The 13301-nt window shown below is 38.7% G+C and overlaps 1 protein-coding gene across 11 annotated transcripts in view; it reads right to left on the bottom strand.

Moving 5' to 3' along the window:
* Numb (NUMB endocytic adaptor protein) overlaps window positions 1-13301 on the bottom strand; it is a 124191-nt gene that overhangs the window by 59667 nt on the left and 51223 nt on the right. The window lies entirely within an intron of this gene.

The following is a 13301-nucleotide window of genomic DNA, read 5'->3' as shown; positions in this document are numbered from 1 at the left end:
AAGTTAAAACATCCTATAGTCACTTTGTCATAGTACACCACTAGCCATGGCCTCAGAAAGACAGAACTTCTCTAACAGAAACATATGTCTCATATACACAAGCTACAAATCAGAAACAGAGTTGGGAAGACATAACAAAACTAAAGAGGTGAGGAATTAATTCACTAAAGGTGTAACCTAACTATGGAATACTACCAAGGACAGTGAGACAGGAGTCTCCCGAGTTTCAAGTGTCCTACACATTGAGACCCTGACTCAAAACAGAAACAAAATATTCCAGCAATGGCAGAACTTCAATGTACAGATTATGAAATCGGCTGTGAATCTATAGTTACTCCGGTATATTTTTTTTAAAAGAGGTGCTCACGAGGCCCCATGCCTGAGGAGCTATATATATAGGAAGTTAATGGTTGCTGGGAGAGGGTGTCATATTCCTCAGTCATGTGGATTCTAGTAAGTTTCCCTTACTCAAATAAATAGTGCTACCATCCAGTTTTATCCAGGCAACCCTAATTAAATGAAGTGGGCCATGACAAACAAAGACATAAAAGCAGGAGGAAGCCTTATTTGGAACAACAGGACTGGTGGCAGGGAGGAGGGAACAAGAGAGGATGATGGATAGAGCGGAGGGAGCTATGATCAAAGAACATCACATATGTATGGGATAATGAACCCCATTATTATATAAGACTACTTTTCTACCTTGAAAATTCACACTGGAGTGGATTATTGAGGGATACTATAAAAGCCTCAAGTTTCAAAAGTACTACTTAAGTGCTCAAGAACTAAATGTTACACATGCCAAATGAAGCACTAATTCTAACAGGAAAAAAAAAATCCCTCACCTGAAAAAAGGAATGAGGAGCTATCTACCTAATATGAACTGGGAGCCACTACATGTCGCACAGATAAAGCGTTAGTACTGTCATGTTTGGATGCGAGTGCTTCCCCCACTGGTGACACTACCAAGGGGTGATTTAATCATGAGGCCACTAACTTTATCAATGGATTAATTTAATTATGAGGTCACAACTGAATGACCCATTAGGAGGTAAGGCATAGTTGGAGGAAAGAGGACACTGGGACATGCTTTTGCAAAGTACCCTTGTCCCTGGACTATTAATCTCTCTGGTCTGCCACCACAGGTGAACAACTTTGCCCTCCTTGCCACAGGCTCATAACAATGAGGCCAGGGCCAGGACCATGGGAAGAAACCTCTGAAACCATGAGCCAAAATGAATCCTTTATCCTTTGAGAATTTTGTCACAATAAAAAAGTAATATAGTATCCTCATTTAATGGAATTTCTATATTAAAAAAGACTAGCAAGTCAAATGTGCATTTAAAAAACAGCATTAACAGAGGAATGTGTTTTATTAATTAAAAAAGGATAACAAGTACAGAAAAGACAAAAGCTATTAATAACCAGAAATATACAAACTAAAGTATTGTATATCATTTTACACAGCTAATCAGTCTGATAAATATTAATTATTTAGACAATAATACATGAAACAGAGGAAAAGGCATTCTCATTTGCTCATAAGTGCATAAGTTAGTTCAACTATTTTGGAAATTAATAGGGAAGCATCTAGGAAAGTCTAATGTATATAGCCTTATAACCAGAAATTCCACTTCTAAGAATATATTGTAGATGCTGGGCAGTGGCACACACCTTTAATTCTAGCATTTGGGAGGCAGAGACAGGTGGATCTCTGCGGTACTCGAGGCCAGCCTAATCTACAAGAGCTAGTTCCAGGACAGCCAGAGCTGCTACACAGAGAAACCCTATCTCAAAACCCCGCCTCCCCCCCTCCAAGAAAAAGAAAAAAAAAGAATATAACCTAGAGGAATTCTTACACATGTGCACAAGGAATGTTAATAGTGTCTGCTTAATATTATATATTGTCTCTAATAGCAAACTAACAACATACTATGACAAGTGCACCTAACAGCAGCTCTCACTATGAGACACAGAGGACCGCACAGCTCAAGGTCGTGAGTACAACTGCAGAATGAATCGTCTAATCTACTTAATACTCCTACTCTTTTTCTGTTATTCTTCTCCCAACAACCATGGATGAATATAAATATGTAGACTTCTTTTATATGTTTCTTTGCATACCTATTCCAAAGAATTGTAAGACAAAGTATAAGAAAACATATGCACTGACTATTCAACTGTCCCAGAAGAAAACATTACTTAAACCTAAGATAAAATGCCAAGTTCAACCAACAAATACTATTTTACATTGTTAGAGTTTTTACTTTTTCATTGATCTTTTATATCAATAATTAAATGATTTTTTTTTAAACAGCACAAATTTTAAGACACTAAAATAGTATTACTTGGAGCCTGTGTCGTAACTTAACAGAAACAGTAACTGTTTCTAAGTTAAGGAATCTTCTCATTTGATGTAGGTAAGTACAAAAATGTAAGGAATCTGAACTCGTATTCATGCTGACAGGAATATAAACTTGTATAGCATCTACAGAAATCAATATGGAGGTTCCTCAAAAACCTAAAAGCAACTACCATATATCCCAGCTATACCTTTCTTGGGTATATACCTGAAGGACTCTTAAAACAATACACCACAGAGATACCTGCGTCCATGGATACTGCTGACCTACTCATCACAGCCAGGAAACAGAACCAGATGCTGGAAAGATGAATGGATAAAGAAAATGTGGTACATGGTACATAAACACAATGAAATTTTATGCACTCATAAAGAAAAATAAGATCATGACATTTTACAAGATTAACTCAAAAAATCAGTAGCCCTCTGTAGACAGATGATAAATAGGCCGATAAAGAAATCAGAGAAACATCACCATTCACAATAGCCACAAATAGCATAAAATATCTCAGAGTAACTCTAACCAAACAAGTAGAAGACTTGTATGACAAGAACTTTAAATCTTTGAAGAAAGAAATTGAAGACACCAGAAAGTAGAAAGATCTCCCATGCTCTTGGGTAGGTAGAATTAACATAGTAAAAATGGCAATCTTATCAAAAGCAATCTACAGATTCAATGCAATGCCCACCAAAATCCCAGCAAAATTCTTTATAGACCTCAAAAAAACGGTACTTAACTTCATATGAAAAAGCAAAAAACCCTGGATAGCCAAAACAATCCTGTATAATAAAAGAACTTCTGGAGGCATCACAATCCCTGACTTCAAACTCTACGACAGAGCTACAGTACTGAAAACAGCCTGGCATTGGCATAAAAACAAAACAGGAGGACCAATGGAACTGAATAGAAGACTCAGATATCAATCCACAGATCTTCTAACACCTGATTTTTGACAAAGAAGCAAAAAAATATCAAATGGAAAAAAGAAAGCATATTTAATAAATGGTTCTGGCATAACTGGTTATCAACATGTAGAAGAATGAAAACAGACCCATATCTATCACCATGCACAAAACTCAAGTCCAAATGGATCAAAGGCCTCAACATAAAGCCAGCCACACTGAACCTCAAAGAAGAGAAAGTGGGAAGTACACTTGAATGTATTGGCAGAGGAGACCATTTCCTAAATATAACCCCAGTGGCACTAGAGAAACAATTAATAAATGGGATCTCCGGAAACTGAAAAGTTTCTGTAAAGCAAAAGACATGGTTAACAAGACAAAACGACAGCCAACAGAATGGGAAAAGATCTTCACCAACCCCACATCAGGTCTGATCTCCAAAATATACAAAGAACTCAAGAAATTGGTCATCAAAAAAACAAATAATCCAATAAAAAAATGGAGTACAGACCTAAACAGAGACTCTCAACAGAGGAATCTAAAATGGCTGAAAGACACTTAAGGAAATGCTCAACATCCTTAGTCATCAGAGAAATGCAAATCAAAACAACTCTGAGATTCCATCTTACACCAGTAAGAATGGCCAAGATCAAAAACACTGATGACAACTTATACTGGAGAGGTTGTGGGGAAAAGGGAACACTTCTGCATTGCTGGTGGGAATGCAAGCTGGTACAGCCCCTTTTGATATCAGTGTGGCAATTTCTCAGAAAATTAGGAAACAACTTTCCTCAAGACCCAGTAATACCACTTTTGGGTATATATCCAAAGGATGCTAATCGTGCCACAAGAACATGTGCTCAACTATGTTCATAGCAGCTTTGTTTGTTATAGCCAGATCCTGGAAACAACCTAAATGCCCTCCAACCAAAGAATGGATAAGGAAAATGTGGGATATTTATACCACGGAGTACTACACAACAGAAAAAAAATAATGAATTCTTGAAATTCGCTGGCAAATGGATGGAGCTAGAAAACATCATTTTGAGTGAGGTAACCCGGACCCACAAAAACAATTATCATATGTACTCACTCATAAGTGGTTTTTAAACTAAACATAAAGCAAAGAAAACCAGCCTACAAATCACAACCCCAGAGAACCCAGACAACAATGAGGATCCTAAGAGAGACATACATAGATCTAATCTACACGGGAAGTAGAAAAAGACAAGATCTCCTGAGTAAATTGCGAGCATGGAGACCTTGGGAGAGGGTTGAAGGGGAGGGGAGAGGTAGGGAGGGGAGCAGAGAAAAATGTAGAGCTCAATAAAAACCAATTATATATATGTGTATATATATATATATATATTCATGATATTTACAAGAAAAGGGATACAACTAGAAAACCTTACATCAAGGGAAAAGTCAGACTTAAAAAAATGACAATTTCTTTCTTGTATATGTAGATCCTAGGGGTGAATTCTGTGTGTGTGTGGGGGTGGTTCATAAAACCAGAAAAGGAATCACGAAATGGGGAAGTTCCGAAGGGAAGTGGGGCTAGAGTAATGGAACACATGGAACAGGAAAGCAGAGGGCACTGATGAGAGGGAGGAGACAAGGAGGGAAACGGTGAACTAAGCATAATGACACATGTATGACGACACCATTATCAAATCCATAATACTTTACATACTATACCTAAAAATTTACTTTAAAAGCAAGGAATCTTATACTGATCAAGGCTCAAGGACTATAGACAGGTCAATCTGCTATAAATTATGACTCCTAAGAATTTGAGATTATAATAGATATTAGTGAAACTGATAAAACTGGATTAATAAGAAACTGCTAACATACCTAATTCTATCACTTCAGATAGTGCTTCAGACAGTGAGTCCAGCAAACAGCAACAAGGTACAGCTTTATCAGAAATAGGTAAATTAACACATATAATTACTTATAGAACTAATAAAATTCATTTTAAAACTTCATAGTTTTCTGTTAGAAGTTAATTTACATGCAGATTCAGGGAAGCTAGAAAAAACACAGGGTTTGGTTTTCTGAGATCAGGTCTTACTTAGCCCAAGCTGGCTTTGAACTTTGTGTAGCTGAGGATGACCTCAAGCTTGGATCCTCCTGTTCCCAATCTCCCAAGCACTGGACTGCAGGTGTGTGGCAACACAACCAGCTGGATTTTCTTTCTTCCCTCCTGTCTTTCTTTTCCCTGAGTCCCACTTTTCAAAGGAAATATTAATTTAGTTCTCATATAAATTTAGCTTTTGGTAATTTTGAGTTTGCTTATTTCAGTTTAGCTCTTAAAAAATAGGCTGCATGTTGGGATATCATGAATACTGTATTACTTATGTTAGAGAATTTTCCATTCACAGCATTTTCAAAGAAAACAAATATAGGAAGCGATTATTCTAATTTCAGATTAAAACTGAAAATTACTTTGCTCCATTAGCTGCCGGACAAGATATTTTAAAACAAATTTAAGTCTTGGCTGTCCTGTAGCTGGCATTTGAGAATAAACAATGACACAGTTTGAATGTCCCAGTTCTCTGCCCTTATACTCCTCAGTCCTAGTTACCGTCTGGATCACATTCTCAGGCATCATCCACAATACATATCTCCTTCCAGTTCATCAGGCTCAGCAGTCATTTAAGGTTATGTACAAATCTGAATGTGTTGTGCACTTTCATTCCAAAGGATTCGTGACTTTTAAATTAACCCCTGGTTTAAACAGTGGCCTATGATCATTTTAGGTATTTTTCTTATGTGTTTTCACTTTTCCATTTATCTTGTCCACAAAATTCTTTGCTTAAATACAGGACTTCCCTATTTACTCCTTATAGATAATCATGGCCAGACATAATGGCACAAGCCTACAATCCCAGTACCCAGGAGGCAAAGACAGGCAGATCTCTGTGAGTTCAAAACTAGCCTGGTTTACAAAGTGAATTCCAGGCCAACCCAAGTAGGGCTACACAGTGAAACCCTGTCTCAAAAAAACCAAAAGCACAAGACAAGAAGTTGAACCTGGAGATATTTAATAATAAAAAAATTAAGGGCAAGGGGTGTAGTGTGGCTCATTTGATAGTGAGAGAGGAGGGGAACCCATCTCCTTCTAGGGATCCAGACTGGTATTAAGCATTGCTGAAGCACTATTAAAATCAGTATTAGTGCTAGGATTGTCTTTCAACAGCTGGACCACCCTGAAGTCAGCGCTGGCTCTTTTGAACAGTCACTGACACTCTGAGGAAACTACATGACAACCAAACCGCCTGCTCTGGCTTCTGCAGGCACAGACGCAGCCAGGACTGGCTCAAACATTATGAAATAGGTTTTCTGCTATCACAGCCTCACTGAACCCTAGGCAGCCCTGGAACCATTTCCACCTGCTTCCTTAATGTTGCAACCACACATCCAACGAAAGTCTCTCAAGTAGTCTTTCTTTGCCTCCTTTAGTAGTACAGCCTGAGCTGGTAACCTGAAGAAAAGCACAGTAGACAGGGAGTGGCATAAGAACAGAATTAGCAGAAGTACAAAGCCACGATAGCTGGGCAGTCAGCAGGTCAAGCTGTGAAAGTGGCAGAGTGGCCAGATGCACTGACAGCTGCAAAGGGGGTGGGGCCTCAAGACTAGCAGCTGGCAGTGCTGGAGGGGGTCAAAGATGGACAGTCATTGCGTCCTTGGCAGCGAGATCAGTGACAATGGCCAGAGCAAGAAGAGGCAGCGGACAGTTCAAGAGAATGGATAGGGCAAGATGAGAATAGAAAGCTACAGCTGAAGAAAGTTAAAAGACCAGAAGGAGCCAGAGAAGTGAAACTGTAGGCTTTGCTCTCCAGAAGGGCTAAAAAGCTGTCAGATTCTGAAATCCCAGTATAGAAGCCTGCCTGGAAATTGTTACCCAGGGCCTAGACAGGAACTCTAACACCTGCAGACCTAAGAGCCCCCCTTCACTAGCACCTGCACACGAGCTAGCAACCCTGGAGAGTAGTAGCACTGCCCTAGTCTGCCTGCTGCCACCACTTGCTACTCTCTAACACCAAGAGATGCAAAAGCAGTACTTGGGAGAGCTCCTCCTGACCTACCCTAGATTTCTGGTACCAGCAAAGCACTTTTTACCACACATCAGGCCCTGGCTTCAATTCCTAGCACTTCAAAAAAAAAAAAAAAAAAAAAAAACTAATATTTTTTTAAAAAACACAATTCTTCTCGTAATTACAAAACAATGTTTGTTGTTGTTGGCTTTTGTTTTGTTTTTCAAGACAGAATTTCACTGTTTAGCTCTAGCTGTCCTGGAACTCGATTTGTAGACCAGGCTGGCCTCAAACTCACAGAGATCCATCTGCCTCTGCCTCCCAAGTGCTGGGATTAAAGGCAAGCACCACCACGCCACAAAACCATGTTTGTTTGTTTGTTTGTTTTCTTTATCCGAGACAAAGTTTCTCTGTAGCTTTGGAACCTGTCCTGGAACCAGCTCTTGTAGACCAGGCTGGACTCGAACTCACAAGGATCTGCCTGCCTGTGCCTCCTAAGTGCTGGAATTAAAGGCATGTGCCACCACTACCTGGCTAATAAATAAATCCTTTTATTTTATTTTTTTCTTTACAAAACCATGTTTTAAAGCATTACTGTCATGAGTGTGTATGCACATATGCCATATCTGTGACTGCTGGTGCACAAGTGGAGGTCAGACGGTCAATTCCACTGTGGGTTCCAGGGATCAACTCAGGTTATCAAGCTTGCACAGAGAATGCTTTTACCTGCTGAGATATGTTGCCAAACCCCAATTTTATTTCATTTTTTTAAACTGGGAAAAATAATCAGTGAACTGAATTTGTGATTCATAAACACTTAAGTCATGTTAACACTTTATAGGTTAAAAAATACATATGTATATGGTTAAAGCTAGACACTGTAGTATTAGCACACCTGTAAGGCTGAGGTAGGAGGATCATAAGTTCAAAGCCAGCCTAGGCTAAACAGGGAGCCCTAACAAAAACAAAACACAACAAAAAGATACAGCCACAATCCATAAGCCCACAACACACATTCACATATGATTTCATTAGGAACATTCTCTTTTTTTTCATTAAGAACATTCTTAAGAATCTACCTTTACTTAAAAAACAAAATTTAATTTTGTTCTGATACAGTAAAAACCCATTTAGCAAGAAACATCTTGGTGAGAAAGGGCAGAGTTCCTGAGAATGATAACCTACTTCCTAAACTGACTCTTCCCGAAACATCTGTCAGTGTAGGAAAAGAAGAGGTGCTGAAATCTGGAGAAGCAGACTAGAATAAAAATACGCTTGGTTCCGAGAATGAGAAGTGAGAAGAGGGGGAAAAGAAGGAGAGGAAACGTGGCAGGCAGGAGGGGAAGTGATAAGTGAGCGGAGGGGAGAGAAAGAAAGACAGGGACAAGGAGGAGGGGGCAGGAGCGGAAATGTTTGTAAGTTGGGAAGTATTTTAACCCTCTCTAATGTTATTCTTCCCTTTCTTACATCCCCGTTCCCTACTCTAAGCTATCAACAAACACTTCTAAAACATAACTCACACCTGTACACTGCTCTGTCTCCACTGCCAGAACCACCACAGCCCTACACAACTTGTCTGGGCTACCATAAAGTGCAAACTAGGATTTATTTCAATTATTCCTCTCTGATCACCCATGTATATGGTAGCCAAAGCTTTGTATTTCCTGACTGATTGTAGAAATCTTTTATCTTTCCAACATGAGAGTCCCAGAGATTGAATTCAAGTCATTAAATTTGGTGGCAGGTACTCTTACCTGCCGAGCCATCTCATGCCCCCAGAATAATCTTTTAAAAATAGATTATGACACTGTGTAACCTTCCTGCTGGCTTTCTAAGTGTATTTCCAAATCAAGTTTGAACTCAGCATTTAGTGACTCAGATGCTCAAAACAGCATCCAGACATAAATGCTCAGTAAATGTTCACATACTAAGGTATTGCCTCTGCCTAACTCTTAGCTTGAAATGGCACTCTCCATACGCAACTCATTAGGAATCTTTTCTTTCCTGAAGCTTATTTCCACTTGGGGCGTGTTCTTTCTTTCTCCTGAAATGTTTTCCTTCTAGACTCTTCAAGGGCTTATTTCTTCCTCATACTTCAAGTTTCACCTTCGATGTTGTCTTATTGATGAGGTCTTCTTTTTTTACTTTCTAAATACTTTTCTCTATAATAGATTTTTTAAAAGATTTATTTTAAAATTTTTAATTTTTTAAAAATGTGAGTGCCTTGCTTGCATGTATGTACATATATATCCGGCTCCCAGAGAAGACAGAAGAAGGCATCAGACCCTCCTGAAACTGGAGTTACAGATTGTTGTGAACCTCCATCTGGGCATCAGAAACTGAACCCAGGTCCTCTGCAAAAGCAGCAAGTATATTTAAGCACTGAGTCACCTTTCCTGCCCTCCGTAATTCTTTTAAAAACAAAAACACAAACAGGATGTGCCTCTAGCTGTCCTGAAACTTGCTCTGTAGACCAGGCTGGCCTCAGAGATCCACCTGCTTCTGTTTCCCAAGTGCTGGGATTACAGGCGTGGCCTCCACACTCAACCCCTACACAACTCTTCATTCCTCTCACAGTAAATTGGAATTATTTACTTTTTTGTTTCATTGATTTAACTCTTGAATATCTGCAGATGCTTCAGCATTCAATAAGTTCCCTAACTTGCTTAAAAGTATCTTTTGCACAAAATAACCATAATAAAAGAATATTTAGGGGGGCTGGAGAGATGGCTCAGAGGTTAAGAGCACTAGCTGCTCTTCCAGAGGTCCTGAGTTCAATTCCCAGCAACCACATGGTGGTTCACAACCATCTATAATGAGATCTATATGTTAACAGAACATTATATGCATAATAAATAAATAAATCTTTAAAAAAAGAATATTCAAATTTTCTCACCAAGAAGCTGAATAATTAGTCACTAACATATTATTACAGTCTGTACTCGAATCAGACCTACATGCTTCCCTTAATTGCTAATACCTTGTGTCCAAGAAAATACTGTGCTAGGTAATGAAAGAAGAGTCAGGATAAGAAAATTAAATTATATCCTCAGGCAGGATATATGTTTGTCTAGATGGGTAAAACAGTTTGATCTCAGTACCAAGAAACAACCAAAGTGTGCCTGTGTGTATGTTTACACATATATTTATTTTCTCCTTTAAAGGTTTTCAATGATTTAAGTGTTAATATGACACAAAAGCAAATATTTCAAGTAGGATGAGGTAGTGGTCAGAGTTAGGAGCAAGCAGCCTCCATTTGTAGGCAGTCAGGTTACAGAGCCAAGAGAAACAGTAATCTATGTCTTGGTGGGACTAGTAGTCACCTTCAAGAACACTGAGGTTTTACAACGAACAACGTTATTGATGAGATAAGGAACTAAAATCTAAAAAGCTCTGACGCATCAACACTGGCTAACCACTGGCCTCTGTTCTTTTTACTTGCTGGTTCTTCATCCCCCTACGTGGAACTTATGGTGGGCTTTCCCGAGCCTGTATATACCTGCTCATGCGATCAGAATTCCCCACTTACATATAAATTAACTATCCAGATTCATCCTGGTTTAATACCTAATTTGCATACGGATAGGACTAAATTGGCCCATTCCCAGGACACGAACATCCTCTGCTTTAAAAACATTATTTGGAAACTCATTAGAGAGCAGTTTCTTCTCAATACACTTTGCTTGCCTGACCTCCTTCCTCATTCTTCTTGATCGTGAGACAGAAAACTTGGCTGACTCAAGAAACCAGCAACATTAGATACCATCAACTGCAAGATGTGCCATAATTTTATATCCACTAAAGAAAAATGCTGCTGAAAGTGTTAATAAATGCCCATCAAAAATAAATGAGTGGTGCTTCCTAGTTGCAGAGATGCTAAAGTCTTTGAGGAAGGAGTAAAAGGTGGACCGGAAGAGAAAGTGACCAGGAGAAAAAGGGAACTACCATCCTATCAACAACACTGAGTTTTCCAGAAACCACAGTATGAAGATACGGATCACTGTTGACTCATTTAAGTTTCATCAGCATCAGGAGGAAGTAGCAACTGCTACTTCCTATTTCCATTTGCCTGCTCACCCTGGCTCATCCCTTTAGCTTTAGATTGTCTAGACCACCATGTTTTAGATGTATCTCTTCTTGACTGTAATATATCATTGAAACTTGTTTTGTAATTCAAATTGAGTATGATAGAAAGATATACATATGTACACACACACACACACTTTTTTTTTTTTTTTTTTTCGAGACAGGGTTTCTCTGCAGCTTTTTTAGAGCCTGTCCTGGAACTAGCTCTTGTAGACCAGGTTGGCCTCGAACTCACAGAGATCCGCCTGCCTCTGCCTCCCGAGTGCTGGGATTAAAGGCGTGAGCCACCACCGCCCGGCACACACACACTTTTTAAAACTTAAAACTACATGTGGACTTATAGACTACAGACCACAGCTTATGATAGAAAGATAAAGACAATTATAATACAAATTTTACACTTGAAAATATATATGATTAATAATAAAAATTAATAATAAAAAGACTCACAGGCTGGTACCAGCACCACAAAAAAAAAGGAGGGGAAAGAATAGCTGATAAGTATCTATCTTAAGGAATCATAAGTAAAAAAAAACTCATTAAAAATTAGATGAAAATAGCATTCCTAAAAAAAAAATAGCATTCCTAGTAACACTAAGATTATTCAGCCAATTTTCTCATTATAAAACAATATAATCAGCAAAATTGTATTTTTTTCTTTTTAAATCTTAAGAGACGGTAGTAGCACAGCCTTTAATCCCAGCACTTGGGAGGCAGAGGCAGAGGCAGAGGCAGAGGCAGAGGCAGACAGATCTTTGTGAGTTTGAGGCCAGCCTGGACTACAAAATGAGTTCCAGGACAGCTAGAATTATTATACAGAAAAACTGTCTTGGGGGTAAAAAAATAAATAAAAATAAATAAAAGAGTACTGGAGGGTGGACAGATGGCTCAGCAGTTAAGAGTAATTAAGGACACTAGCTGCTCTCCCAGAGAACCCAGGTTCAGTTCCCAGCACCACATGGTGACTCACACTATCCATAAGTCCAGTTCCTGAGGATCTGATGCTTTGGATTTCCAAGTGCTCCTATACACATACTGTGACCACAAATACACCCAGGCACATAAATATACACACAGGATAAAATAAGAAAATATTTTTTTAAATCATGGGAGGGGATAGATATGACCGAAATACATTGTTGATATTCCATGAGAATTCCATTATCCTATACACACATGCAAACAAACTTAAGACTTTAAATGAGAACAAAGTCTTCTAAACTGCGTTATGCATAAACTAAGGGTTCTACCATGCCTTCCCTGCCATTATGGCTTCAGACTCACTGAGGATGTGAATCAGAACAACCTCTTAGGTTGTTCAGTCGGGTGTTGTCATCACTGTTACATAAAAGTAACCAAAACAATACTAGGATCCTTGTAGGTGTCAGACCAGCAGTCACCCAACATGGTTTACAACAGATGTGAATTTCATCAAATTAGTGATTTTCCTCTAGGTCTAATTTATTCTAATTTAATTTGGTTTAAGTATTTTGTAGCCTAAACCTTGCTATTTCCCATTTGATAATTTACTAGCTGCTAAAAGATGAAAATACCTAGTTGACATTTATTAAATGCTTACTATGTGCCAGGCATACAGTAAGACAAGTGAAGACAGGTATAAAAGTGTCTTACGTGAATTAAATTATCTACTCGCAGCAATCCCACCAGGTGGACAACAGCATGACCAGTGTTGTACTGAAAGGGAAACTCAGGCAACTTTCCCAATGTCACAAATGTGAGCACAGAAGCTTGAGAATCTCTACCCATGCTATCTGTCTTCAAAACCCAAGCCCTCAGCTACTATGCTATATTGTATTTCACAATACTTAAAAAAAATTAAAAATTTAGGAAGGACAAAAACCTCACCATTAAAAATTATTCAAAGGGGTTAGGGAACACTTAAACAA

Source organism: Arvicola amphibius, chromosome 7 (genome assembly GCF_903992535.2).
Source record: "Arvicola amphibius chromosome 7, mArvAmp1.2, whole genome shotgun sequence".
In the NCBI taxonomy this organism is placed as follows: domain Eukaryota; kingdom Metazoa; phylum Chordata; class Mammalia; order Rodentia; family Cricetidae; genus Arvicola; species Arvicola amphibius.
Note: the sequence above shows the minus strand (reverse complement) of the source record. Positions and strands in the feature narration are given on the sequence as shown.